A 14,016-nucleotide genomic window follows, 5' to 3' on the forward strand; every position below is an offset into this window, starting at 1 on the left:
TTGAAAACTGCATACATCGAATGTAGTCTTACTATTCTGCCAGGAACGAGAGGTCTCTGAGGTTCGAGGCCACTCGCCTACCCCAAAGAGTCAGATGCCTTCCGATACATCGAACACTTCCAGTATGGATGGTTGCAAGTTCTCTAACAGTACATGCCACGAAGAGAAACTGGTGGCCCGCATCAGTGAAGCATTTAAGGCATTTCTGTCGTAGAAGAGAAAGGTGCTCACACGTTTAGTCCCGACTGACGATGAACAACATGCATCGTCTTCTTTGGAGGATTAATTTAATGCTGAGCAAAACTGTGCTTCTTATGGATCTACCTCCTTACTCTCTGCGCCCATTTCATACCAAATTCCTGCCAAACTCATGGAAAGAAATGTAGCAAGATGAGTCTACTGACTAGACGTTGTTGTTGTCAAACACCTTCGAGGTTGGAAATCCACGATCTGTTATTTAAGTGGATGAAGAAAACAAAGTGTTCTGCCTATCGTGACTTGCATGTGACCACGATTTAAAATATCCAACAATGGAAAAGTTCATTCTTCGTTTTGCAACCGCTCATGGCAAACGATCCCACACATTACCACACAAATTGAATGTTCTAAAGAAAGATAATTTTGCATTCCGAACGTTTGTGTATCTAATTGCGCTTGCCACGACTATATTCATCAACCTTTATTTCCTTACTGTCGGAATTGTAGTGTGTCCCAAGTTGGATGGCAAACAATACTTTGTTTGCTCATAAAAGTAGAACAGAGTTATTACAATATTTACTATGAAGGGGTTGAGGTTTAAATGCTGAATTTCAAAGAAAGAAAAACTCTAAGACTGTTTACATATTCCAGATATTATTTGATATCTTTAAAATTTCCATTCAAACAAGAATTGAAAAAGCAATGCAACAATATGACTTAATATGGAGTAAAATCCAAACTAAATTGTATACGAATTGATCAAAATACTGATTCTCATTGTTCACAATATGTAGTATCTATTTATAGTGTTGTTAGTATAGTCTAGTTTTTCTGATTGTTAAATTTCTAAACGCAATAATAACATAAATTTCTTAATAAGTTTTGTCAGATGTAATTTGACAATTTTAGTGATTGAAGGATTATCGTATAGCTCTTTGATTATTCTACTTTATTCTTCTTCTTGATCCTCTTTTAATTTTAATTTATGAGTATACAAGAATTTTTTCCATATATGTATAATGTATAATTATACACAATCTTTGGTAGGGAGTTAGGTGTAACTAAACATGCAATAAGACATGAAGTTAGAACTATAACAAATGAATTCGATACATAAGCTCACCCAGAAGTTATCTACAACCCGGATCATTGTATTTTAGATATCCTATCTCAGAAGACTTGACTCCAGTAGAAAATGTAAAGATTACTCATGTTTGATGATTTTAACATTAATCACACTAACATGAACAATATTAAAGAATAGTTGTCTTTATCAATGAATGCAAACACAAACTGTATCTAACTCATGAGTCATGTATGCTCTTTGATAAAGCAATTTTAAGTACAGGAGTGATATGGAAACATATTGGATCTGTTCTAAATTCCCTCCAAATTCAAAGCCCAATTTTAAAAAAAACAACAACACCAACAACAAAAATCATAGCCCGAGTCAATCCAAAAATGTATTTATAAACCAATTTTCATGGACAATGTAAAAGGCTGGTTCCTTGGTTTCTGCCTTTCAAAGACCTGTGAAAATTGACAGGTCGTTTCCATCTTTACGCTTGTCTATTTTCCATCAAATAAAACTTTTTTGTAAACCAGTTTTCATGAAGTAATAAAAAGGTAGCTTTCTGGTTTGCGCTCTGTAACTATTTTTTAAATTTTATCCTACAGGTTTGTGCCAAAACCTGGTCCTTTCTCTGTAATTATTTCACGCGAGTTATACATTTTAAAGGGCAGATAAATCTGATGGCCATAAACTGTTCAATGCGACGAGGGTGATAAACGCCCGAAAGAGAAGTTAGTAACTCGTTAATATCGTTTAAACTTGATTATTATTATTAATTATGTTTTTTCCTTTTGCGTTTAATAAATGAAATGATCACAAGACCCAGCTGTCATTTTACATTCAAAGTGTTTTAATAATGTAACGCAAACATCGATCTTGCTTTGTTCCATGTCATGAGCAGTAAGAATTCATCATTTTCATCTATCTAGCTGTGGATTCCAGCCAGACTCATTAAAGGGCGAAGGAAAAAGAGTTAATTAAACACGTTTCACCCTAATTACAGATCATTCATGTTGTTTAATGTCCATATTTCTTCCTACTGACTCTCAGTGCCAGTTTCAATAATTCTCCAACAATTTAGTTGTGGGTCCCCTGTATGAGAAGTCGACTGTTGAAGAAAGTAAGAGTCCCACTCCAAATGAGATGATCCTGTTTTTCAAAGTTTATTTATTCCTGTAACATTTTGTTAAGAAATACCAATCAGTCAGCCCCGGTGGCGCAATCGGTTAGCGCGCCGTACTTATAGACAGTATCCTAGGCGATGCGGAGGTTGTGAGTTCGATCCTCACCCGGGGCAACGATCATTTTTAATGAAAAAATCCATTACCTGTCATTACGCCAATATATTATATTTACATATTCTGATATATTTCGCATATTGCATGGGTAATCGGGAAAGGCAACAGGCATCGGTTAATTAGGAGTGTTTTCCATTTAATTTCCTTGCATCACCTAGTCATTTTGAACCTTTAATTTGAGTTAGTCATTTTAAATTGCTACTATTCCTCCTATGTGTTAAATGAGGTTGGCTACTGCATATTTTGACACTTGTTTCAGACATCAAACATAAACCTGAATACACACGCACAATGAAGGCGCAGGGACGCTCGCAAAGATATTGAAAACTGCATACATCTAATGTAGTCTTACTATTCTGCCAGGAACGAGAGGTCTCTGAGGTTCGAGGCCACTCGCCTACCCCAAAGAGTCAGATGCCTTCCGATACGTCGAACACTTCCAATATGGATGGTTGCAAGTTCTCTAACAGTACATGCCACGAAGAGAAACTGGTGGCCCGCATCAGTGAAGCATTTAAGGCATTTCTGTCGTAGAAGAGAAAGGTGCTCACACGTTTAGTCCCGGCTGACGATGAACAACATGCATCGTCTTCTTTGGAGGATTAATTTAATGCTGTGCAAAACTGTGCTTCTTATGGATCTACCTCCTTACTCTCTGCGCCCATTTCATACCATATTCCTGCCAAACTCATGGAAAGAAATGTAGCAAGATGAGTCTACTGACTAGACGTTGTTGTTGTCAAACACCTTCGAGGTTGGAAATCCACGATCTGTTATTTAAGTGGATGAAGAAAACAAAGTGTTCTGCCTATCGTGACTTGCATGTGACCACGATTTAAGATATCCAACTATGGAAAAGTTCATTCTTCGTTTTGCAACCGCTCATGGCAAACGATCCCACACATTACCACACAAACTGAATGTTCTAAAGAAACATAATTTTGCATTCCGGACGTTTGTGTATCTAATTGCGCTTGCCACGACTATATTCATCAACCTTTATTTCCTTACTGTCTTAATTGTAGTGTGTCCCAAGGTGGATGGCAAACAATACTTTGTTTGCTCATAAAAGTAGAATAGGGTTATTACGATATTTACTATGAAGGGGTTGAGGTTTAAATGCTGAATTTCAAAGAAAGAAAAACTCTAAGACTGTTTACATATTCCAGATATTATTTGATATCTTTAAAATTTCCATTCAAACAAGAATTAAAAAAGCAATACAACAATATGACTTAATATGGAGTAAAATCCAAACTAAATAGTATACGAATTGATCAAAATACTGATTCTAATTATTCACAATATGCAGTATCTATTTACATTGTTTCAATTTCTTTTCTTCTGTCAAATTTTCTTTTTCTTTCATTTTTGTTTCTCTCGTCATGCATCCAAGTTTGTTAATTAAGACAATGATTTTCTAAACCATTTTAGGTTTATAGCTTATATCGGCATGGTATTGGGCTCAGCATAGAAGGGATTTTCTGGTTGACAAAATATTGCTGGTCTTTGCACTGCATACTGTTTGTAAATAGCAATATTATTTGCTGTTCATAATGGGTTTATATATATATATATATATATATATATATATATATATATATATATATATATATATATATATATATATATATATATATATATATATATATATATATATATATATATATATATATATATATATATATATATATATATATATATATATATATATATATATATAACACCATCACCCCATGCACCAAACCCATTGTTACATGTTGGTTTGGTTATTGTTATCAAGAGGATGATAGACCACGGAGATACTGCGCGGATCGAGTAAATAATAAAATAAAAAACGAAATAGAATAAATTGAGACCTGAGCAGAGATATAGAATAAAACAAAACAAGCCTCAGAATGCAGAATAAAAGAATATAATCAATTATAAAAGCAAAAGGAAATGGAACATGACATTTGAATGATACACTTTCTTAGAAATAATTACTAAGTTTTTAAAAATATAATTAACCATTCTGTTCATACCAATAATAGAAATCTCTTCTCGCCTAGCATGCCTGCATAACTAGGTTGCTTGCCGGTCCTTCCAAATTCAACGTCGGTCACAGGTTAGAGTAGAAAGATATTCTCTCTCTCCCTTTCTTTCTCTCTCACTCTCTCTCACTCTGTCTCAGAATCTCTCTCTCTCTCTCTCTCTCTCTCTCTCTCTCTCTCTCTCTCTCTCCCAGCCTTCTATCGGATCATCAAGCATAATCTGGCCGTCTCCTTCCTTTGCTCACTGTATCGGTGTATGGAAATATTTTGCTTTTAAAATAAGTAAGAGACAAAGTAGATATTTGGCAGTTTTTTCCTCTGGGATCGAACCTCATGATCTCTCTCATTACGTCAGATATCGTCATGTCGTAATTCAACAGAAATTAAGCCTAATATGTGTCAGTTCGCAGCCTGACAGCAGATACAAACACCCTAGAAGTCAGTAGTAGTGGTGGCAGTGGAGGTGCTAATGAGATGGCTTTGGTCTTCTTTTCATTTTCACTTCTGGTTTCTCCTCATTCTTTTTCACTTCTGTCGAATGAGGAGTGGACATCATCTTTTTAATGCAAGCTTTCAGTTCTTCTCGTTGGGGTGTGTGGGGGAAAGCGGCAACAAGGACGCTGCAATCTTGCTAGGAATGGGAGCTGCTGACGATGCTTGAAAACTTCTCGTACCTGTTCTTCATCAGGCATTCGTGGGGCTGCGTCTGTCTTGACCACTGGGGTGGTGGTGGGTGGTGGTGATGGTGATGGATTATTCATCAAGGTCTTAAAATCTTTCAGAGTGGGTAGAGCTGTTTCGTCTAAAGATTTCTGGTGAAAGAGTTGTATTCGTTGCAAGAGTTGACCGTACTTTAGTGATTTTTCTGTTTCAGACAAATCGTTACGATCCATCAACGATTGCAATTCCTGTTGTAACTTGGACGTCTTGGTCAAATTCGGATGATTGGGAGGCAAATATGGGGTCCGTTGTAATTGCCAACGATGGCATTTCATCCATCGTTTCGTAAGGCACTAAAGCTTGTTTTCGTCCTTCCACTCGATTTCAACGGTCTCGTCTGAGATCTTTGGACTCCAGAGGTCCCTTTTATCTTCTTGGTTCCTTTTTATCTTGCTCCCATCAGTCCCCCCAGCATTGTTCCCAATACTCCTTTCAGCAAGGGTCCTAACAAGAGGGACAAAATTCTTCCGCGTTGTACCAACATCTTCATCTTTTGATAAATTTATATTTTCTTTGGACCAATTGGAGACAAACGTGACGATGTTTGGCTAAGCATTCTTCTGGTGTTTAGACAAAGGTATCGTATCTTTCAAGACGTTCAAACAACATTCGCACACGGTATCGATGAAATCTTTGGAGGCAGTTTGAATGAGATCCTTTCGCATGAGTGGAGAAGCTTTGGACAGGACGGACAACATGTCCCCATGTTTGACTAAACGAGGTGTCAGTACTTTCCTTTTCTTTCCTTTGGTGATAGAAGAGGGATGGCTTCTTGGGGTGACATCTATGGGTTTTCAGGATCACAAAAACAATGATTCCCATTCTTTGCCTCAGGTCTTTTTTGTACTGGAACGCTTAGCCACTGATTTTCTTTATGTCATGTCAACTTGATGACAGTCATCACGCGTCGTGGAGGGATTCGCAACGGAATAAATCAGGACAGTCTTTGCTTGGACAAATCCAGTAAACTCTGTAACATGCCAAATCTCTCTTGGACTTTGATTTTGGGGGCAGGTACTTTGTCAAAAGCTGCTACTGCAGCTAAAGAGGAGAAGGGTGTCACCGTTGGAGAAGTTCTTGGAGACTCGGGTTTCCATTGTTTCATCAACTGAGGAAGAACGGGTGTCAAATTGGGTTTGGCAGGCATCACCAACAACGGAGAAGTGGAAGAACCTAAGGTTACTGGAGACTCGGTCACAGTCGCTGCAGGTCGTGGTTTGCGAATGTAAGGATACGTCCTGTTCGAAGCACCTCTCTTGTAGGTAGTAGCTGTTTTCTGTGGTCTTTTCTTGGGACTTTTCTTTTTCTTTTTCTGTGGGCTTTTCTTTTTGGGGGGCTGTGACCTGGTCTTGACACTGTTTCTCTTTTTCTTCTTTGGGGCTCGTTTCACATTTGAGAGTGACTTTTTTCATGGGATATTATAGGTCATTTCTTTGTGTGCATAAATCCAATTTACATGAGATATGCCATGATCCGTCATACCGTAGCAATAAGTGAAATTATTATATAAAATATTTAACTTTAAGGCATCTATATGCTTAATACGACAGGATAACTGCCACTAAGATGCGATGGGGTAGGAAACTATTGTTGTTAAAATCTATAGTAAGCTATCCAAATGAGATGATCCTGTTTTTCAATGTTTATTTATTCCTGTAACATTTTGTTAAGCAATATCATTCAGTCAGCCCCGGTGGCGCAATCGGTTAGCGCGCCGTACTTATAGACAGTATCCTAGGCGATGCGGAGGTTGTGAGTTCGATCCTCACCCGGGGCAACGATCATTTTTAATGAAAAAATCCATTACCTATCATTCCGCCAATATATTTTTTTTACATATTATGATATATTTCGCATATTGCATGGGTAATCGGGAAAGGCAACAGGCATCGGTTAATTAGGAGTGTTTTCCATTTAATTTCCTTGCATCACCTAGTCATTTTGAACCTTTAATTTCAGTTAGTCATTTTAAATTGCTACTATTCCTCCTGTGTTAAATGAGGTTGGCTACTGCATATTTTGACACTTGAATCAGACATCAAACATAAACCTGAATACGTCACGCACAATGAAGGCGCAGGGAAGCTCGCAAAGATATTGAAAACTGCATACATCGAATGTAGTCTTACTATTCTTCCAGGAACGAGAGGTCTCTGAGGTTCGAGGCCACTCGCCCACCCCAAAGAGTCAGATGCCTTCCGATACATCGAACACTTCCAGTATGGATGGTTGCAAGTTCTCTAACAGTACATGCCACGAAGAGAAACTGGTGGCCCGCATCAGTGAAGCATTTAAAGGAGACTAGAAATCAAAATTTTCCTTCTACGTATGTAATTCTCTACAGATTTTAATTCGACTGCCATGTTTATAAATTAAATATCGTAAGCGGGTAGTGATTTTATTGCATGGAGGATACCACGATTCCGTAAATTGCCGAGTTTTTCCGAGTTTTAATGAGACGACAGATCACGTGGTACCGTGACGCAATACTAGCCAGTCCTCGAATACAAATATAAACGGAAGGAGACCACATTTGGGTTGCACATTCAAAACTTGAATCTGCAGTCTGATATAATAGTTTATGTACTGTACTTGTCAGTGCTAAAAGAAATTTTTTAGGCACAGGCCCCGGGCTGGTGACTTAAATAAACTCAAGCCCTGACTGAAATTCCACAAGCCCGGACAGTTCATACCTGTCAACTCTCAAGCCGGGAGAAAAACCTCCCGATTTTGGGGGTATTTCCTCATCTACATCCCGATCTCGTAATATCTCTAAATTTTTCGCAGCGAAGTCCCGATTATTACATTATGTCTGTCAGTTTTCATTTGTCAGAAGAAAAAAAACCCACCCCCAAACCATTTATAAATAGATATAACGTATGCAATCCACAGTCTAAACTGCCACACTGCAGACATCGTAGTGATATGCCTGAAAAATTGTTAAAGCTACGTTAAAAATTCAAATCACACGCACACACGTCTAAATCCGGTACTGGACAAAATAATTAATATCATACAACAGTTTTTTTCTTTTTTTCTTCTTTAGTAAATAGAACGTGAAAATTAAACATTATTCAAATAAATTTCAGATGTTTTTAAACAACTACAACAGTACTATAGTATAAAAAAATTAAAAGAATAAAATTGTCACCAATTAGCTTAAATGAATGATCACTGTGAAATTTTCTCTGCAAACAAAATCGCATCTCCATTTCCGCCAAAGAAACTCGGCCAGTTAACACCTGACATTCCTCTACCGTATACGTAAAGTTTAATTACCATGATTAAATTACAAGGAATAAAACAAAATATACCATGCAGTATATTGTTCAGCAAACAGTGTTACATGCATTAAGACTTAAACGTGAAGTCCATGGCATCGTAAGTAACAACAAAATAGGCATCGTTTATTTTGGCAATCAATTGCTGGTGCTTAAACATACACACACTGTCGAACTTGGTTTCTTTGAAGTATGTCCGAAGGTCAGTCCTTTTCACAAGATCAATGCAAGGATAAGGAGTTACGTTCATTAGTCACACCGGCTTTATTGTTTGCGTACTTAAATCAAAACTTTTGCTATTTTGCAATTTAGCCAGAGCTGACCAGAATATGCAAAATGGGCTTGTCCGGGGGTAATAATGAGGCGTATCACATGGAGAAAAGGTACGTCCCATGGGCGCTCGCACATTGGGTTGGGGGTTGGGTCAATAGTCTCCCCCCCCCCCCCAGTTTCTATTGTCAGCCATTTAATGTGAAACTTTGACCTCTTTTCTTTTAATCGCTGCTATTTAAACTGCCCAAGGAATAGTTTTATATCAGTTCCAATCATTTCAGATTACCGTTTATACATACTACATGTATACAATGACTTTTTTTTTAAATTTGTAATTTTTATAAGATTACTGAAAATTGTGTTTTCTCGAAACACGACAGGTTTAGAATATTATTTTTGGCAAAGCCTCCATTTGATTAAAATCAAATCTAAATTTCACCTTGGACAGTAGTGATTTGATTTAGATTGTGCCGTGTTAAGGCATGTATGTCAACATTTTGAAAATACATTTACTAATTTCACCAGCGCGATCAAAGTTTCCTCAGGCAAACAATTTTTGTTTCGACAAGCCTGACGGGCACCTCACTTTGAATACAGGATGGGCCGAAACTAAAACCAGAGGGGCCCAGGGTGTCGGGCTATCAGATTTATTTTTAGCACTGCTGGTGTAGATAAAAGATCTGTGAATTGATTGTTGCATTTTGTGGTCACTTACTCGGCCTTCTGCCTATTTTAGTAACTTGCACGTTTAACACTTTTATTATTCAACGTTATGTCTGGAACAGCGCCAACTTTTAGTCTAGGCCTAGCATTTGCGTATCTTTGAGCTGCCATTTTTTCAGAATCCCTCTCATAACAGTCTTTTGAGAAATGTAACGAGCACAGAGTGCTGTATGGTGTTGCTTGGAAATCGACTCGTTTGTAATGATGTATCCATTCTCTCATTATGCCTTTATCTTTCGGGAAAAAAAAAATGTTCTCCACAGGCTTTTCTTAATGTTCTATTACACCCGTAAGCAACGCAAAACGGTATTGTCTTTTACTCTGGCAACTCCCACTTGGGCTGCTGGAGTCGCCACTATGACGTCACATCCCGAAAGTAACCGAACAGGCACGGAAATTTTCCATACGAGGTCACGGAAATTCAGCTTCTAGAAGATAGGCCAATATTTTAATATTGGCATTACGGTCGCACATGATACTTCAGAACAAGGTTTTCTGCTATAGTACTTTTATTATTATTCTATATTTCCATTGGTTTCTGGTCTCCTTTAAGGCATTTCTGTCGTAGAAGAGAAAGGTGCTCACACGTTTAGTCCCGACTGACGATGAACAACATGCATCGTCTTCTTTGGAGGATTAATTTAATGCTGAGCAAAACTGTGCTTCTTATGCATCTACCTCCTTACTCTCTGCGCCCATTTCATACCAAATTCCTGCCAAACTCATGGAAAGAAATGTAGCAAGATGAGTCTACTGACTAGACGTTGTTGTTGTCAAACACCTTCGAGGTTGGAAATCCACGATCTGTTATTTAAGTGGATGAAGAAAACAAAGTGTTCTGCCTATCGTGACTTGCATGTGACCACGATTTAAAATATCCAACAATGGAAAAGTTCATTCTTCGTTTTGCAACCGCTCATGGCAAACGATCCCACACATTACCACACAAATTGAATGTTCTAAAGAAAGATAATTTTCCATTCCGAACGTTTGTGTATCTAATTGCGCTTGCCACGACTATATTCATCAACCTTTATTTCCTTACTGTCGGAATTGTAGTGTGTCCCAAGTTGGATGGCAAACAATACTTTGTTTGCTCATAAAAGTAGAACAGAGTTATTACAATATTTACTATGAAGGGGTTGAGGTTTAAATGCTGAATTTCAAAGAAAGAAAAACTCTAAGACTGTTTACATATTCCAGATATTATTTGATATCTTTAAAATTTCCATTCAAACAAGAATTGAAAAAGCAATACAACAATATGACTTAATATGGAGTAAAATCCAAACTAAATTGTATACGAATTGATCAAAATACTGATTCTCATTGTTCACAATATGTAGTATCTATTTATAGTGTTGTTAGTATAGTCTAGTTTTTCTGATTGTTAAATTTCTAAACGCAATAATAACATAAATTTCTTAATAAGTTTTGTCAGATGTAATTTGACAATTTTAGTGATTGAAGGATTATCGTATAGCTCTTTGATTATTCTACTTTATTCTTCTTCTTGATCCTCTTTTAATTTTAATTTATGAGTATACAAGAATTTTTTCCATATATGTATAATGTATAATTATACACAATCTTTGGTAGGGAGTTAGGTGTAACTAAACATGCAATAAGACATGAAGTTAGAACTATAACAAATGAATTCGATACATAAGCTCACCCAGAAGTTATCTACAACCCGGATCATTGTATTTTAGATATCCTATCTCAGAAGACTTGACTCCAGTAGAAAATGTAAAGATTACTCATGTTTGATGATTTTAACATTAATCACACTAACATGAACAATATTAAAGAATAGTTGTCTTTATCAATGAATGCAAACACAAACTGTATCTAACTCATGAGTCATGTATGCTCTTTGATAAAGCAATTTTAAGTACATGAGTGATATGGAAACATATTGGATCTGTTCTAAATTCCCTCCAAATTCAAAGCCCAATTTTAAAAAAAACAACAACACCAACAACAAAAATCATAGCCCGAGTCAATCCAAAAATGTATTTATAAACCAATTTTCATGGACAATGTAAAAGGCTGGTTCCTTGGTTTCTGCCTTTCAAAGACCTGTGAAAATTGACAGGTCGTTTCCATCTTTACGCTTGTCTATTTTCCATCAAATAAAACTTTTTTGTAAACCAGTTTTCATGAAGTAATAAAAAGGTAGCTTTCTGGTTTGCGCTCTGTAACTATTTTTTAAATTTTATCCTACAGGTTTGTGCCAAAACCTGGTCCTTTCTCTGTAATTATTTCACGCGAGTTATACATTTTAAAGGGCAGATAAATCTGATGGCCATAAACTGTTCAATGCGACGAGGGTGATAAACGCCCGAAAGAGAAGTTAGTAACTCGTTAATATCGTTTAAACTTGATTATTATTATTAATTATGTTTTTTCCTTTTGCGTTTAATAAATGAAATGATCACAAGACCCAGCTGTCATTTTACATTCAAAGTGTTTTAATAATGTAACGCAAACATCGATCTTGCTTTGTTCCATGTCATGAGCAGTAAGAATTCATCATTTTCATCTATCTAGCTGTGGATTCCAGCCAGACTCATTAAAGGGCGAAGGAAAAAGAGTTAATTAAACACGTTTCACCCTAATTACAGATCATTCATGTTGTTTAATGTCCATATTTCTTCCTACTGACTCTCAGTGCCAGTTTCAATAATTCTCCAACAATTTAGTTGTGGGTCCCCTGTATGAGAAGTCGACTGTTGAAGAAAGTAAGAGTCCCACTCCAAATGAGATGATCCTGTTTTTCAAAGTTTATTTATTCCTGTAACATTTTGTTAAGAAATACCAATCAGTCAGCCCCGGTGGCGCAATCGGTTAGCGCGCCGTACTTATAGACAGTATCCTAGGCGATGCGGAGGTTGTGAGTTCGATCCTCACCCGGGGCAACGATCATTTTTAATGAAAAAATCCATTACCTATCATTACGCCAATATATTTTTTTTTTACATATTCTGATATATTTCGCATATTGCATGGGTAATCGGGAAAGGCAACAGGCATCGGTTAATTAGGAGTGTTTTCCATTTAATTTCCTTGCATCACCTAGTCAGTTTGAACCTTTAATTTCAGTTAGTCATTTTAAATTGCTACTATTCCTCCTATGTGTTAAATGAGGTTGGCTACTGCACATTTTGACACTTGTTTCAGACATCAAACATAAACCTGAATACATCACACACAATGAAGGCGCAGGGACGCTCGCAAAGATATTGAAAACTGCATACATCGAATGTAGTCTTACTATTCTGCCAGGAACGAGAGGTCTCTGAGGTTCGAGGCCACTCGCCGACCCCAAAGAGTCAGATGCCTTCCGATAAATCGAACACTTCCAATATGGATGGTTGCAAATTCTCTGACAGTACATGCCACGAAGAGAAGCTGGTGGCCCGCATCAGTGAAGCATTTAAGGCATTTCTGTCGTAGAAGAGAAAGGTGCTCACACGTTTAGTCCCGACTGACGAGGAAGAACATGCATCGTCTTCTTTGGAGGAATTATTTAATGCTGAGCAAAACTGTGCTTCTTATGGATCTACCTCCTTACTCTCTGCGCCCATTTCATACCATATTCCTGCCAAACTCATGGAAAGAAATGTAACAAGATGAGTCTACTGACTAGACGTTGTTCTTGTCAAACACCTTCGAGGTTGGAAATCCACGATCTGTTATTTAAGTGGATGAAGAAAACAAAGTGTTCTGCCTATCGTGACTTGCATGTGACCACGATTTAAAATATCCAACTATGGAAAAGTTCATTCTTCGTTTTGCAACCGCTCATGGCAAACGATCCCACACATTACCACACAAATTGAATGTTCTAAAGAAACATAATTTTGCATTCCGAACGTTTGTGTATCTAATTGCGCTTGCCACGACTGTATTCATCAACCTTTATTTCCTTACTGTCGGAATTGTAGTGTGTCCCAAGTTGGATAACAAACAATACTTTGTTTGCTCATAAAAGTAGAATAGAGTTATTACAATATTTACTATGAAGGGGTTGAGGTTTAAATGCTGAATTTCAAAGAAAGAAAAACTCTAAGACTATTTACATATTCCAGATATTATTTGATATCTTTAAAATTTCCATTCAAACAAGAATTAAAAAAGCAATACAACAATATGACTTAATATGGAGTAAAATCCAAACTAAATAGTATACGAATTGATCAAAATACTGATTCTAATTATTCACAATATGCAGTACCTATTTACATTGATCAAAATACTGATTCTAATTATTCACAATATGCAGTATCTATTTACATTGTTTCAATTTCTTTTCTTCTGTCAAATTTTCTTTTTCTTTCATTTTTGTTTCTCTCGTCATGCATCCAAGTTTGTTAATTAAGACAATGATTTTCTAAACCATTTTAGGTTTATAG

The 14,016-nt window shown here is 36.8% G+C and overlaps 3 non-coding genes across 3 annotated transcripts; all 3 read left to right on the forward strand.

Annotated features, from left to right (window-relative positions):
• Positions 1–2,477: 2,477 nt before the first annotated feature.
• On the forward strand, positions 2,478–2,567 carry Trnai-uau (transfer RNA isoleucine (anticodon UAU)). The gene is given in 2 exon segments: positions 2,478–2,515; positions 2,532–2,567. It is a non-coding gene; the product is annotated as a tRNA-Ile (tRNA).
• A 4,441-nt stretch (positions 2,568–7,008) lies between these two features.
• Positions 7,009–7,098, forward strand: Trnai-uau (transfer RNA isoleucine (anticodon UAU)). The gene is given in 2 exon segments: positions 7,009–7,046; positions 7,063–7,098. It is a non-coding gene; the product is annotated as a tRNA-Ile (tRNA).
• A 5,331-nt stretch (positions 7,099–12,429) lies between these two features.
• Positions 12,430–12,519, forward strand: Trnai-uau (transfer RNA isoleucine (anticodon UAU)). Its single transcript is given in 2 exon segments — positions 12,430–12,467; positions 12,484–12,519. It is a non-coding gene; the product is annotated as a tRNA-Ile (tRNA).
• The last annotated feature ends 1,497 nt before the right edge of the window (positions 12,520–14,016 follow it).

This window comes from Sinohyriopsis cumingii, unplaced genomic scaffold (genome assembly GCF_028554795.1).
Source record: "Sinohyriopsis cumingii isolate HCF-2022 unplaced genomic scaffold, ASM2855479v2 utg002126l, whole genome shotgun sequence".
Lineage (NCBI taxonomy): Eukaryota > Metazoa > Mollusca > Bivalvia > Unionida > Unionidae > Sinohyriopsis > Sinohyriopsis cumingii.